At 39.9% G+C, this 16110-nt stretch overlaps 1 protein-coding gene across 1 annotated transcript in view; it reads left to right on the forward strand.

Annotated features, from left to right (window-relative positions):
* The first annotated feature begins 15382 nt into the window (after positions 1-15382).
* LOC109044680 (uncharacterized) overlaps positions 15383-16110 on the forward strand; it is a 36699-nt gene continuing 35971 nt past the window's right edge. Inside the window, 1 exon segment of the mRNA XM_072305315.1 lies at positions 15383-15546. The gene's annotated coding sequence lies outside the window, so the exon portion shown is untranslated.

The following is a 16110-nucleotide window of genomic DNA, read 5'->3' on the forward strand; positions in this document are numbered from 1 at the left end:
AGTAATTTTTCTTGTCAATGTTTTTAAGAGTCTGGACTCTAGATTCAATGTGTTTTTTTTCCAGTGGCTCTAATAACGGGTTGGCATGTGTGGAAAATTTGGTAGCCCTATCTAAAGTCGGTTATGACGGTTGGTCGGTTGGTTACGGAGTTTCAAAAATTATGCGATTAACATTGGAATCAATGCGGCCGATGCGCGGTTTTTCTCAGTTATCTCGAAAAGACTAAAATGGAGCTAGGTGCCTTTCGGCTCTGGGGTTTTAATAAAATACACCGACTAGCAATTAACTCTTGCTCAGGACAGGTCGCAATCCCACTTGCTAATATTAGCGCGCTTAATTAATCCGATAGCGCACAGTGGATCGAGTCGACAGGAGAGGCCGGACAAAGTTTGGAAACTTTAAAGGCTTATAACTCTGCTCGTACAAAATTTTTAGGTTCTAAAAGAGGTTCCAGTGACTTTCTCGTAAAATTTTCTTCTATTAGCGCTCCTCGAAATTTAAAATGCGACGAAATAAATATAAATATTTGCAGTTTTAGTCAAATATTTCAGATCGCCACCTCTCTAATTGACTTGATCCACTGTGTGGCGATACGAATATAGCCACGCGGGGGATGAAACAATCGTATCATGCATTCGAGTCAATCTTTTTCATGTCGCGAGCCTGAACGAATTAATTTAAGAGCGACACATACGGATCGCCTGCAATGCGATGGATATGCAATATTAGCTACTCGGAGGTTAAAATAGTTGTATCATTCAATTTGGTGCTCCTGCAACGTTTAATTGCTGATATGTATGGATTGTTTGTTTTGAGGATAGCACTCCTCTAGTTCCGAAATATGGTATTGTTGTGATCTGAACCTTCAGAGTTCTTTCCCCAAGCGTAAGAGTCGACTTAAGCCGAAAATTCGTAGCATTATTGTATTTGTCGAAATTAATTTTGCAGTAAATTGTGAACAAGCAGGTGCAATAGACCACCCGTACCTGGCTTTTGCTCAGTTATTTGGACCACGTTAAGCAGAGAGGAACCAGCCAATCAGCCATCGCCAAATTTAATTCGGAAATTTAATTTTCTACATGAAAACGGTTGTGCAGATTTTGTTGCAAATTTCAGTGAATTTTCCGCATAGCACGAAGTAAATTCCAACCCCCCCCCCATTTGAATCACGTAACGCTGGCCTGACCCCCCCCCCCCCCCCCAATTTTTCGCTTTCCGTTGCGTCGGCTAGGTCACGCGCCGAAAAGATTCATTTCGTAAGGGCGGGATTTTCAATTTTTTGCACGTTTTTCAAAGTTTAATTCCCAGGATTGAATCTGTTACGTAACACTGAGCTTCATCCCCCCCCCCCTTGTATGGCATCGTAACGCTGGCTCAATCCCCTTCCCCATAGGGCGTTACGGAATACTTGAAGGGCCCCAAAAGTACTCTAAGGCTGATGTGCTGAGGAAAAACGCCGTATGATCCTTCTGGCGTTGCCAAGTTTCCTTTCGTAAAACACGAATTTCTTCGCAAACTTACGAACATTTTCCTTCTAATTTTTTGAACAATTTTGTTTGCGGTTTCATCTAAAGTTTCTGAAAATGTCAAGGAAAAATATTTATAACTTTCCTCAAAAATAAACATTTTATCGAGGGAAATTAGGCGACTCTCGAATGTTCATACGGCGTTCTTCCTCAGCACTGCAGAAGGGTAGAGGATACCAGAGTCCCTGTATACTGAGAGTCAAGACAATGTGAATCCATTTCTGATTGGTTCCCGTATTTTCGGCCTCCGCGGTGTCACAAACGGGAGTGAAGATAACATTTTCACCGATTGCAAAGATTATAATCTGGAATGGACCAGGGAATTACGAGTTCGGCAAGGAACAAACGAAATGAGAGAGGGAACGGAGAAAGGAATTTGAGAATGGGCCGATCAAAGATTACGAAAAACGTTCACTGAAAAAAAATTCTCGGCGTTTTTACCATGGTCCATTGGTACCTTTACCATCTCGATTTTTTTTACCAATGATTGGTAATTTTACCAAGACATACCGGTATTTTTACTGTTTTTTTTTCAGGTAAGAATACCACTTTTATTGGTAATCAATTCCCGGTAACTTTGCCATTTTATCTCGGTAATTCTACCACAGTCGATAAAAAATATTACCGAGAAAGTTCAGTAACATTACCCAGATTTCTCGGTAAAATTACCAACTCCATAAACGGTAATTTTACCAAGAAAAAACTGGGATCAAATAGAACCCTGAATTCTTGTTAATTACACCCTTTTCTTAGTAAATACACCGAGATTTTTTTTTTTTCAGTTTAGAGGATACGAAATGGTGCAGTTGGCAGCGCTGCCGTCGGCGGGCAACTTGTCACTCGGCGGTAACTGTCGCGGGTCAGGGCGGCTGCGGTTGCATTGTGCGCGAACGTTCAGCAAGTAATTATCCGTCGCGGATGGAGTCGGATGGTCGGCGGATGAAGGCCCGACGCCCGACGAAGGAGACGGACTGCAGGAGTGAAGGGTGCCGGATTATATCTCGTAGATTTTAACAGTCAATTAAAAGTGCGGCTCTTCGTCCGACCGAGTTGTGATGGATATGGGAAACAGGTTCCCTCTCCGCCGATCCCGACCGCTGAAGCTGCGCTATATTGTAGCAGCCACTGCGAGCATGAGTCGTTTCATTTCAAAACAACCCTACTCCGAAAATTTCGATAATGGACCGCTAGACAAGGTACGGATTTAAGCAATGTGATACAAATTTCACAACCAGAATTTCACGTAGAACACGATTTGCACAACGAAAATTACTGAAACTCCTAACGAAGAAATTGTCGTTTTTATTTCACATTGGTTACGAGGAATTTGAACTGCCCGCTCACAAGAAACTCAAAGCTCTACGTGAGTCAAATCGCGCACTACAACGGTTTCAGCAAGCTTCTAATCGAGCAATGTTCATTTCCCACCATGTATTGTTCAAACTATAAGCAATTCGCTATAGCTGAGCCAAAGCTTCAAGAATTAGGTTGCCAGATTTTTATATTGCAGAGACTGTCATGATAACATTTAGCGCGCGATGTGAGTCACGTAGAGCATTGAGTTTTCATGAGCGGGTGGTTTGAATTCACGCACCAACAATCATTAAATATCTTCGTAAGGTGTTGATTTTGGTAATTTTTGTTGTGCGCATCGTGTTTTACGTGAAATTTTGGTTGAGAAACATGTATCAGAATGCTGAAATTTGTACCTTGTCTAGTGGTCCATTGTACGTATTTCTATCAAACAGAACGTCCAGAGGAAAAGATGGGGTATGCTCGTTCGTGCTCGGGCCATAAGAATGAATGGGATATATGAAGCGCCAGTGACGTCAGCGGCGACGAGGATCGGGAAGGCGGTCTTCAACTCATAAGCCCTGTCCACAAGGCTCTAGATACATGCCCACGGCTCATACACTGAGCACATAGTTCCGTTTGACAGAACGTGAAATCCCGCTTCTCCAATTAAATGGAGGTGTTGCATGTGTGAGGGATTTGCAATTTGACTGCTGATTCATAGGTACAAGTTCGCGAGAAACACGGAGGTGCCACTGGTTTCCTCTGAAATCAACTCCTAAGCTCAAAAAAAGCTCTCAAGTTAAGGTCAAAATGGACCTTCCTTATCCCCGCCATCGACAATGGAGATGTTGCATGTGTGAGGAATTTGCGATTTGACTGTTGATTCTTATGTAAAAGTTCGCGAGAAACACGATGATGCCGCTGGTTTTCTCTGAAATCATCTCCCAAGCTCAAAAAAAGCTCTCAAGTTGAGGCCAAAATGGAGGGGATATCCCACGCTATCCTGGGAGTCCACCTCTACATCAAAACAAACTCTCCATGCAAAGATAGGGAGCAAATACATTGACAGAGCTGCCACTTTATTTGGAGCCTCTAAAACTGAAAACACGGCATCACTGCTAATGTATTTACTCCCTATCTTTGCATGGAGAGTTTGTCTTGATTCTGAGGTGGACTCTCAGGATAGCGTGAGATATCGTCTCCATTTTGGCCTCACTGTGAGAGCTTTTTTTGAGCTTGGGAGATGATTTCAGAGAAAACCAGTGGCACCATCGTGTTTCTCGCCAACTTTTACATAAGAATCAACAGTCAAATTGCAAATTCCTCACACATGCAACATCTCCATTCAGCAAACGGAACTGCGAGCCAACTAAGCGCGGCACCCATGAGCCGTGGTTATGTATTTAGAGCCTTATGGACAGGGCTTATGAGTTGAAGACCGCCTTCCCGATCCTCGTCGGCGCTGACGTCACTGGCGCTTTACATTTCCCATTCATTCTTTTGGCCCGAGCACGAACGAGCACACCCCATCCATCCATCTGCACATAGTTCTTTTTGATAGAAATAAGTCCAATTCATTCTAATTTTTTACTTTCTCATTCCCCTACAGGGTAGAGGAAGTATTTTCTTTTTTTCAAGTATAGGATGCAGTGGCGGGACGCGAATGATCGATTGTCGATAATTCTCCATTTGAAACTAGGGTAAAGATTAGATTATAAAGGCTTTCGTTGCGAACACCCTGTTTACTGATCTTTTACCATAGGTTTCAATAGATCGTATTCGATACATCAAACGGGTGAGATTGTATCGATATCGATTGGTTCAAAACATAAACATAGCCTCAAAAGTAAATTCAGAAATCTGACAGAACGGATCTTTTGAAACAGATTTTTTATTCTTTTAAGTACCAAATGCCAATGCAAAGTGAAATTGTCAGGAAATTTCTCATTTTCAGCTTTTCCAATTAAAACAGTTACAGTTTGGTTTGAGGTTATGTTCAATTGTTTTGAACCAAACGATACATCGAACCGTCATCGAATACGGTCTATGCCAGATGAATCGATACATCGCAAAGTTCGCAACGCTACTGACAGGATAGCTAGAAATTGAACGACGTATCTCCATTGCGATGCTTCAAAATCCCTGCTTTTACGTTGGAAAAAGAAGAGAGAAGAGGGAAGAAGAAGAAAATGAACAAGAGATGGAGGGACAAGAAAGCGAAAAGAGGAACAAGAAGAAATAAAGGGGAGAGAAGTGGGGGAGAGAAGGAGGAGAAGAGTAAGAATAGAGGGAGGAGAAGAAGACGAAGAAGAAGAAGAAGAAGAAAAAGAAAAAGAAAAAGAAGAAGAAGAAAAAGAAGAAGAAGAATTTGGAGAATAGGATAGAGGGGAAAAAAGAGGAGGGAAAAAATGGGATGAAGAACAGGAGGAATCATACGAGGAAAAGAAAGAAGAAGGAGAAGCAGTGGAACTGGTTGTACAGAGCACTGGAAAAATGTCTTTTGGATCCTGAGTCCAGACTCTTAAACAATTTAACAAGAAACATTCTCTTGATTCAATTGGATTTTTGCTGGAATTGTGATCCAAGCCTCTTAATTTAAACGGATTCCCTTTTGCGTTTAAACTCTAAATTCGAGAAAAAATTTTCCCATTCTAATTTATTTTTTCGAGGAAAAACCAGTTAACTATACAGCTTTAACCTACGGAATATTCTGGTAATAGAGACAAACCCGCGGATCCATGGACAAACATGAGAGTCGATCGAATTTTGTCGACCAAATCGGTGTCGATAGAATCACGTCGATTGAATCCGCACCGGTTTTTCAATGAAGCCGTGAGTTGATCGACAAAAGCCGTGAGTCGATCGACAAAGCCGTGAATCGATCGACACTCATGTTTGTCGATCGAATCGGTGTCGATCGATTCACGTTTTCACTTTCCGATCGATTCATTTCGATCGAAGCCATACCTTCTCTGGAAAAAAACACATTGGATCTAGAGTCCAGACTCTTAAAAACATCGACAAGAAAAAGTACTCTTGATTTAATCAGAATCTAGCTTAAATCAAGAACCAAGTCTCTTAATTTAAGCGGATTTCGTTTTGATTCAAGCAAAAATCCGATTGAATCAAGAGTACATTTTTTCTTGTCAATGTTTTCAAGAGTCTGGACTCTAGATCCAATGTGTTTTTTTCCCCCAGTGTTCCTGTAAAATGCAATATGCGAATTGACGCACCCCGGAAGTATTTACATCTTCTTCCTTCCTTCGTTTCTTATTTTTAAATCGGTAGAGCAACAGAGTTTCCAGATAAAGCACAAAGTCAATCCGAGAATAGATGGAGGCAAAAGCCGATCCAAAAATGAATGAACTTGATCAAGATTCATTCTTAAAATAGGGGGAGCACAAAGAGCTATATCGACGGGAGAATGACAGGAGTAATTAAAAAGTGGCAGGAAAGTTGGGGAGTTTCTTTAATTGGAAAAAGGAAATAGAGCTTCCATCAAAGGCAAAAAGGTGCGTGGTCAAGTCAGCAGACTCGGGACGCTGGGATGGTCACGGCCAGGTATATTTGGAATAAAGGGAACCCTTAATTAATTGCCCTCCTTTGGAAATCCAGCGAAGTCGATTCGCCAATTGGCTAACAAATGCCGCGTGGCGAAGATAAAATGGACTAATAGACAAGGCACGAATTTCAGCATTTTGATACACGTTTCATAACCAAAATTTCACGTAGAATACGATGCGCACAACGAAAATTACCGAAACCAATCCTCACAACGACATTCAATGATTCTTGATTCGTGAATTCAAACCACCCGCTCATGAAAACTCAATGCTCTACGTGACTCACATCGCGCGCTAAACGTTATCATGACAGCCTCTGCGAAAAAAAATCTGGCAACCTCAATCTTGACGCTTTGGCTCAGCTATAGCAAGTTGCTTATAGTTTGAACAATACATGGTGGGAAATGAACATTGCTCGATTGAGAAGCTTGCTGAAACCGTTGTAGTGCGCGATTTGACTCACGTAGAGCTTTGAGTTTCTTGTGAGCGGGCAGTTCAAATTCCTCGTAACCAATGTGATATAAAAATGTTAATATCTTTGTTAGGAGTTGATTTCGGTAAGTTTCGTTGCGCGAAACGTGTTTTACGTGAAATTCTGGTCAAGAAACATGTATCAGAATGCTTAAATTCGTACCTTGTCTAGTGGTCCATTAACGAATTATAACTCACGTGAAACAGTTAAATCATGAGTTCAAGCTCAATATTGAGGAGGCGAAAACACTACTTTAATTCTTCTCCAATGAACCGATGAATAAGGCATGAGTTTTGTTGAATCATAGGGTTACATTTTTTAAAATTTTACTCAAAATGCGACGAAAATTTCGGGAATGGAGAATTTTCAAGGGTCTGTTTGATGAATTTCGTGTTGAAGCGGAATCTACTAAGCGAACTGAAGACGAAGATACCCTTGATTCATAAATTGAGCAATGGGCCTGTTGCAAACTTTTGCTAGAGCAGAACTAAGAGTTGTTTCTTCCAGATAATGCCTCAAAAATCACGATGAGCGTATCGGCAAAGTCTGAAATGCACCCATAACTTCACAATCTGCGTAAGAAATTTGCGGTTTTTTGAGCTTCCCGCTTCGAAAACGATACTACGGCACAGGTGAATATTTTGTTAGAGGAGTCGTTCCATTGGCGGCAATACTCATCATGGCCGACGCCAGTTCGCCAAAACACGTGTGATGGGACGAGATAACACCTGAGCAGGATTAAACCAGATAACAATCGGCGTGTTTACGTTCATATTTTCCTCGCCCGCCTTAATTGACCTTGATTTCTCCTCGAATTACGCGAGGAACTGCGCAAGCGTCGGCCATGATGAATATTGCCGACGATGGAGCGACCCCTCTAACAAAATGTTCACCTGTGCAGTAGTATCGTTTTCGAAGCGGGAAGCTCAAAAAACCGCCAATTTCTCACGCAGATTGTGAATTTATGAGTGCAATTCAGACTTTGCCGATGCGCTCATCGTGATTTTTGAGGCATTATCTATAGGAAACAACTCTTCATTCTGCCCTAGCAAAAAATTGCAACAGGCCCATTATTAGAGAAGGTATAACAAAATAACCGATTCTGCTAAAATACATGTGTTTAAATGGGAAATCTCGCCTGATGACGTCACTAGGCGGCAAATTTTCTCACTTTTAAATCATTTTTTACCCAATTTCTCTTGTCAGAAAACAGTTATGAAAAATACTGCGAACTCAGCTCATTAGACACTTTCAGATGAAACAATAAAATTTGTGTGTGCAAATTCTCCATTGAACCGATTATTTTCCAAACCACTTTATCGCCATATCTTGGTGGTAGAGGGGTTGTTTTTTCTTTGCTTACTCTGGTATAATCATAATCAATCATGTCCGATTTCACAGTAGCCTCCTAAAAGTACAGTAAAGTTTTTGGAATGCGAAGATTGTCAACAAAACTCCTTGAAAAGCTATGATAAATATTGAGGGGCTTGGAGGACAAGTCGTTTAAGTGCAGTTTTAGCTACTTCGAGAAAAACTTGTTTTGAAGCTTCGAAATTACATGGATCTTTATGGTGGAAAGACAATTCAAACTGCCTTTTTAATGCTTAAAAAATGGAATTTAGGAGCGAATTTTTCACAGAACATGGATTATGGTTAGTTTTAATTGAAATCATTAATAACTGAATTTTTTCCAAAACTGTACTTATGCGCCTTGTTCTCCAAGCCCCTCATACGTCATGAAATTTTGTTGAATGACAAAAATACAGAGTTACTTAGTTAGAGTCCCAAAAATACAGATGTTGTCATTTGTATGACTCATAATGCATATGACTAGTGTTAAGTCGTATGTTAGGCAAAGAAAATGCACAATAGGTGTTTTTAACCTGCCTGTGGATAGATCCGTTATGCAGTAGAAGAGGATGCTCGCTGATGAGCCGTGCAGTCGAGTGAGCTTACCTCGCAAAAACGTTTCATCTGCCGAATGCCACTGTCTCAGGTTTTTAATGAGGAGTTTCCTATTCACGCCATGACCTGAGTGTAGAATTACTCCAAGGCGGGCCCTCAGAAATTAAAAGTGAGTAAAATTCATCCTTTAAAGGGAAAGGTTCTTTTTAAAAGGTTTAATTTTGATAGCCCCGTGCTCTTAAAGAACGTCCAATTAAAAATGGAATTTTGAGCCCTCTTAACGGAAGATTCCAGGTATCCTAAAGTTGAAATTTGACCCAGTCTCTGCCCACGCGCCCTTCTTAGATTACGACTTGCAATCTGTTAAAATTATAGATTTCTCAAGTTTTGCCATTTTGTCGGTTATATCGGAAAATTAAAAACTCGAAAATGTAAATTAAAATGAAAAAAATGACAATGGTAATGGAAGGCGGAAATTTTCAGCATAAGAGAGATAACCTGATTAACGGGAATTTTAGAGGGGGAAAACCAATTAATTCGAGGATATAGGTGGACAACTTAAAGGATTTTTATAATTTCCAAAAGAATCGTTTTCCCGTAAATTTGACTGCGCTCTTTGTGTCGTAATGCCAAATTTTGCCGTTTTCATTTCAAAGATTTCTCGATTGACATCTGAATTTTTATCAATTTATTAAGAAAATGAAGGAAGACTTCTGGGTATGACGTTCATCACTGTAGATCCTGTGTTTAATTATATTTAATACAATTAAACTTTAAACTGGTAATTTTAAACTTAAAAAATCCACTCCTAAAACTACGCGACAATAGCTTCTCTTAGGGTGTCATATTTTGAGCGTAATGTTCCTTTCCTTCCTTTCGGAAAAATTTCCAATCCTAAAATAGGAAAACAGAGAATCTTTGAAGGATACAACAATGGTTATTAAAAGAACAGGATTCTTATTGCTCTCAGATTGGTAGCGCATCAAACAGTGGACACATCAGTGAATCATTCGCCCGAGAAGCACTGATAGGCAAAGTATTATGCATGCATGTCCGGTCCGTACCCGAGCGAAAAGAAGGCGTATCAAAGGTGCTGCGGTTACGGTCGAAGATTTCCTATATTACTTGCTCGAAGGTTGACTCAAAGATGAAAGTGGAGCGATCCTATTGGTGGAACCGGCCGGTTGCAATGGACAACGGAACTAATACCCTATAACTATACTGCCGTGCTGAGGAAAAACGCCGTATGAACATTCTAGAGTTGCCAAATTTCTCCGGATAAAACATGCATTTCTGAGGAAAGTTAAGCATATTTTTCCGTAAAATTTTCGGATGTTTTGTATCAAGTAGCGAAACAAATTATCTGAAAAATTCGGGAAAGAAATTCAAAATTTTTCCAGTAAATTCGGTTTTTAGTGAAGGAAAGGCAACGCCTGAAGGTTCATACGGCGTTCTTCCTTAGTACGGCAGTATAGTCCAACATTTTCCGCCTTAGTCTATAATTACCTCCTGTTTCAACCAATAGGATCGCTTTGTTTACCCTTCGTCTCCTTTGTCTATTGCTTTGTCCATCAAAATCGATAATCAGCCCACTTGGCTTGAACCCTCGCTCCAATAGAAAGACTCCGTAAGTCTAGCTCAAACTCCTTTCCCCCTTAAGTAGCGTAACTTGTGGTGGAATGGCCTTTATTACGTATATTTTATCACCTTACGGGCAGGATTGCACGCGTGAAATGAAAAATAGGAAAGATTGGAAATTTCCGTGAAATATTTCATGACATTTCACGAGACTGTGAATTATTTTATATTTTTCATAGGCTAGAGTATGCAACTCGCACTAAAACACAAGAAAACAGAAGAAAGCCACAATTGTTTAATATTGCGAAACATGAATTTTATGAAATTGTATGAAATATTTCAGGCGAAATTTCAAGATTTTATTTTTCATGAAAAATTGCAACCCTGCTTACGGGTCTTTATGCATAACCTCATCAAAGTAAGGGAGGGACGTGGAACTTGAAACGTCGCAACTTACGTTCTTCGTGTCATTCCGTTTCCTTTGTCCATTTTCGTTCATTATATGCGTTTAATCATGCATAGTTATGACCCGACATGATAGCTTTTATCTTCAACAAATCATTGACCGTAAAATGTTCCAGCGTCATCGATTCCAGTGGCGTGGCGTGCTTTGCGATATATCGATTGATACGCCACTCAAAACTATGAAAAAGATCGATTATCAGGGTGTTCGCAGCGAACACCTTAGTAATCGATTCTTTACCATAGCTTCAAACGGCGAGATATCGATAATCGATCATTCACGCCACGCCACTGATCGATTCCCAAAAATAGGGTAGGTCACCAAAGCTTGACCGCACGGGCCGTAAGCACTCCTCACCCTTACTGTATATGCGTGGGTTGTCACCCCTTTCTCCTTCTTCCAATATCATAAACGAAGGATGTCAGGTTGTGCCATAAAATTGAGATATTTTGCGTGGGCCTAATTGGGGAATAGTGCTGATTTTAAACAAAACCTGGCAACAATGTTGTGAACGCTCTGGGATTTTTGCAAGAACATGATATTTGCTTCGGCCATTTCGCTCTCTTCTTTTTTTTTCTTTATCATACGCCCTCGTGGAGTTCTCGATTGTAGCAGATACCCTTATCGAGTTCATTTACAGGGTGATACCAAAGTTCCGCATTGTCGATACCTTCTGTAACTTTTGAATAAATTAAGAAAGAGACTTAAAATTTTTGAGTGCTCCAACGTCAAAGGAAACTGATATTCCCTGGTAAAAATTGGCAGTAGAATCTGTGTTCCAAAATACCATAGACCTACAGCCGGCTGTAAGATTTCCAATGGCTTCTATTGCTGGCTACACGATTTCTTATAGCCTTTTATAGCCGATGGCGATTAAGCAACAGCCAGGCGATAGATAAAGTGTATGCTAAACGTTACTAATTACGGATGCTAGGACTCAGTGAGTTTTTCGAATACTGCTCTCTTTTTGGGCCGTAGTATCTTGATTTATTTTGCGAAGAAAGCTCCGTACTTTCGATGGATGCCTGCCATTACTAATATATCAAAGCGCCTTCAGTTTCGTATGATACTGTGCAATACCTCTGGTGTGAAATAGTTGCTTCAACGCCGCGCCGTGGCAGGCGGGCAGCCAGCGCGAAACGCGCATTGGCGCCTACAAACCTAACAGGAATACTTCACGCGTTGCGCAATGCGTGAAGTATCCCTGTTAGGTTTGTAGGCGTCGGTGCGTCGCCGCTCCGCTTTGTGCTAGGCTCTAATATTTAATCTGGCGGAGTCAGCGTTATTCAACTCATGATTTTGAAATGATTGCACATCCTGTATGGATTATTCTCATTTTAATTGATGAAAAAAATATGTATTAAAGGAAAATATAATGTGTGTTTTGTAAATATTAAGGTGGTTCCGTATCAAACTTAATGATTTCCAAAGCATACGAATTTCTACACAATTTCTTATGGCCTTTTATAATCGATGGCGAAAAAACAACAGCCAGGCGATAAAGTGTAAAGCCCGCCGATAGGAACTATAGCCCGGCTGCATATACTTTTTTATCGCTTCGTATAGCCCGGCCGTATGATTTTCTACGCATTCTACAGCCAGCTATATGATTTTCTGTAGCACTCTTTAGCCGGCTATAAGAATTCCTATGGTATTTTGAAACGCAGCTCTTATCGCCAATTTTTACCAGGGTTGGGACCCTTCAAAATGTTGGAAGGATCTTCCTAAAAAAGAGCAAGAAGCCTGAGGTTTATAAAGTTGGTACGGGATTTTAGACCACCCTGTATATTGAACGGCGAAAGGTTCACCTCTGTTTCGATTCGTGACTTCGCGAATTTCACTTCAAAGTATTTCGATAGAAAACTACGTATAACGAACAAATTTTTTAAAAATTTACATGGATTTTTTTTTTTTTTTTCATTTTTAGTGGAATATTTTTTGAAACTTCAAAACAACAGCATTGATTTGTTATATTCTTTGAAAAGCCAGCCAATAAATAACAGCGGAAATTAAAGTGGATTTCGTCGAATTCAGTCGATTGACGGTTCCATTTTTTTCTGTTCTGTCAGCATGTTGAATTGTCGGAGGAGGGGGGGGGGGGGGGGGGGTAAATTTTTACCAAATGTGCAGAAGTGCTGAATATTCTAGAAAAAAGAGATAAATCTATAATATGCCAACTTGTCAACTTAATTCAATTTGCAACTTGTACCAGTGTACCTACTAATTGTCCTGTAATTTTGAAAGGTCAGTCGTCAATTCTCCTGTGCCAAGGAAGAATGCCGTATGGACCTTTAGACGTTGCCATATTTCCTTCAATAAAACCTTAATTTACTGGGAAAATCGTGAATCTTTTTCTTCAATTTTTTTAGACAATTTTGTTCGGAATTTCGTCTAAAATGATTGAAAATTTCAAGGAAAAATACGCACAATCGTTCTCAAAAACAAATGTTTTATCCGGGGCAATTTGACAACTCTCGAATGTTCATACGGTGTTTTCCCTTAGCACGACAGAATTCTGATATGAAGGCTTTGTAAAAGATGGAACACGACGTTACACGCCGCGAGTTTAGCCCCGATAAAGTTTTAATTGAAAAGTTGCGTACTTGTGTTCCCTCGTTTTGACACCAGAAAAAAAACAAAGCAAGGCAAAATGAGAGAGTGTTCAAAGAGTGACACATGACGGTAAAACATGAAAAAAGTAAGCGCATTGGAAGGTCAGGTTTATGCGTACAAAGCTGTTGCTGATTCCAAGAAATTCTACCCCACAGAGCACACTAAACACATACGAGGTTTAATGAATTTTTAAATTGAATTTCCTCTTCGCGGGTGTATTCAACGCAGAGGCTCTGCGGGTTCGAGCAAAAAGTGCATCGAGATAACAAAAAAGAGCTGATTAACTGGACCTCATTTTGCAATTTGGAACTATAAATTCTAGCCCGGTTTAAAAATAACGTATGTGCCATTAGTTTCTCTATGCACATACGTATTTTTCCAGAAGAGCCAGAATCTATAGTTCCAAATTGCAAAATGTAGTCCAACTAGGACTCTGCTCATTGGCTATTTGGAGAGATCCATAGGCACCGTTTTGTGACTGGTTTCCTGGATTGATTTTTGAGAGGGATCCAACGCAAAAATTCCTAATGAGAAGTAAAAAGAAACATCTGCTGCAAAACAGCCCCCATCATTTGGGGTAGGATGACCCGAACTCGATGTAAGTAGACGTTACATTCTTTACATTATTAAACTTTACAATAACTTCAAAATCACGAGTTAAAAACCGCTGACATTGCAAGTTTGAATAATCGCATCAAGCACACTGCGGCTGGCGCGCATGATGAAGCGACGCAGAACGCATTGTAGCGCCTTTCAAGGCTGCAGGATACTTCATACATTGCGCGTACAGCACGGTGCGAGCACCGCATAGCATAGCGCCTTACAAGTCTGCAGGATACTTTATGCATTGCGCGTACAGCACGGTGCGAGCACCGCATGGCATAGCGCCTTACAAGTCTGCAGGATACTTCATGCATTGCGTGTAAACTACGGTGCAGTGGTCTGTTTGTGATTTCCCCTGCGGCTTCGAGGAACCAGTACGCTTCTGATCTTAATTGCAGGAGCTCAGAAATTCGAACGATGTTTACTTTTTTTTGTTGATGAAAGTAGAATGATACATCGCTTTGAAATTGTTTTCCAATTTATTTGAAATCATTTAGGAGCTTTTGACTTTCTGTCCGGTTTAAAAACAACGTATGTGCCATTAGTTTCCTTATGCACATATGTGTTTTTCCAGAAGAGCCAGAATCTGTAGTTCCAAATTGCAAGATGCAGTCCAACTAGAACTCGGCTCATTGGCTATTTGGAGAGCTTCATAGGCACCGTTTTGCTACTGGCTACCTGAATTGCATTTTTAGAGGAATCCAACTGTAAACTTGATTTCTCTCGCCAAATTGATTTTGCTCTATTTGCATAGAGAAGAGAGGGACCATACTATTAATCATTCGAAAAAAATAATGAGTCTTACAGTAAATATGACTTTAATGGTAAACAATTAACAAACAAAGTCTTGCAGTTCACTAAAATTACAATTTTGAAACGCAGAAATTCCTAATGAGAAGTAAAAAGAAAAATCTGCTGCAAAACAGCCTCCATCATTTGGGGTAGGATGATCCGAACTCGATGTAAGTAGACCTTACATTATAATAAGGCCATGAAGAAGGGGGTGAATGAACGTTTCAGAAAGAATATTTCTTAGCCGTAAGAATATTTGAAATTTCTTTTTTAAAAAAAATAGATAAATAAAAAATAAAAAATAAAAAAATTAAAAAATTAAAAAAATAAAAAAATTCAAAAATAAAAAAAAATAATTCTATTTCATATCTATTCCTTCTATTTCTAGTCTATTTCATGTCTAATTTTCCGTGTAAGATCTTGATGTTGTTAGACCGAAAATGAAAACGTGTTATGAATGGTGTGTGTGCCTTCCGCTCACTCTCTTGGACGAAAACTAAGGCTTACTTCGCCTATAACACCCGACAGAGGGCGACAGGAGTATTGAGTATTGAGTCCAAGCGTGTGACTTACCGTTACGAAACGTAATCAACCTTCACTTTGTTTGCTTCCCGAATATTTTGTCTGTTTACATACTGCCAATGTGTTGTTGTCCCGAGTACAAGTCGTTCAAATTTTCACTGAAAAATAAGTGGTCCTTTTTTTTCTGAAGCATCGGATAATCGGAATCCAAGGTAACACTGCGACAACATACCCTATTTATTCAATTATATAAAACCATCGTTTTGAAGAATCCTCAAAACTTTCAAATCTATCCTCATCGAGCTCAAAAATGAAACCAAAAACTTGTCTCTCTGACAAGTTTAAATTTTTTATCACATATCAGGCTGTGTGGACCGACTGAATGCAGCGTCTTGTCTTAGATGCTGTGCGTCTGATTGTGAGCCTGAGCCTGAGCACTGCGAGCTATGTTGACTGCATAATGCATGAGATTAGACACTCAAGAGGGGGATCCATTGTTGCCTCGAGCCGCGACAATAGACCGTATTCGATAACGGTTCGATGTATCGTTTGGTTCTAAACAATAGCACATAACCTCAAACCAAACTGTAAGGATTTAAGTTGGAAAAGCTGAAAATGAGAAAATTCCTAACAATTTCACTTAAAATTGGCATTTGGTACGCAAAAGAATAAAAAATCTGTTACAAAAGACCCGTTCTCTCAGATTTCTGAATTTACTTTTGAGGCTATGTTTATGTTTTGAACCAATCGATATCGATACAATCTCAGCCGTTTGA

This window comes from Bemisia tabaci, chromosome 10 (assembly GCF_918797505.1).
Source record: "Bemisia tabaci chromosome 10, PGI_BMITA_v3".
NCBI lineage: Eukaryota > Metazoa > Arthropoda > Insecta > Hemiptera > Aleyrodidae > Bemisia > Bemisia tabaci.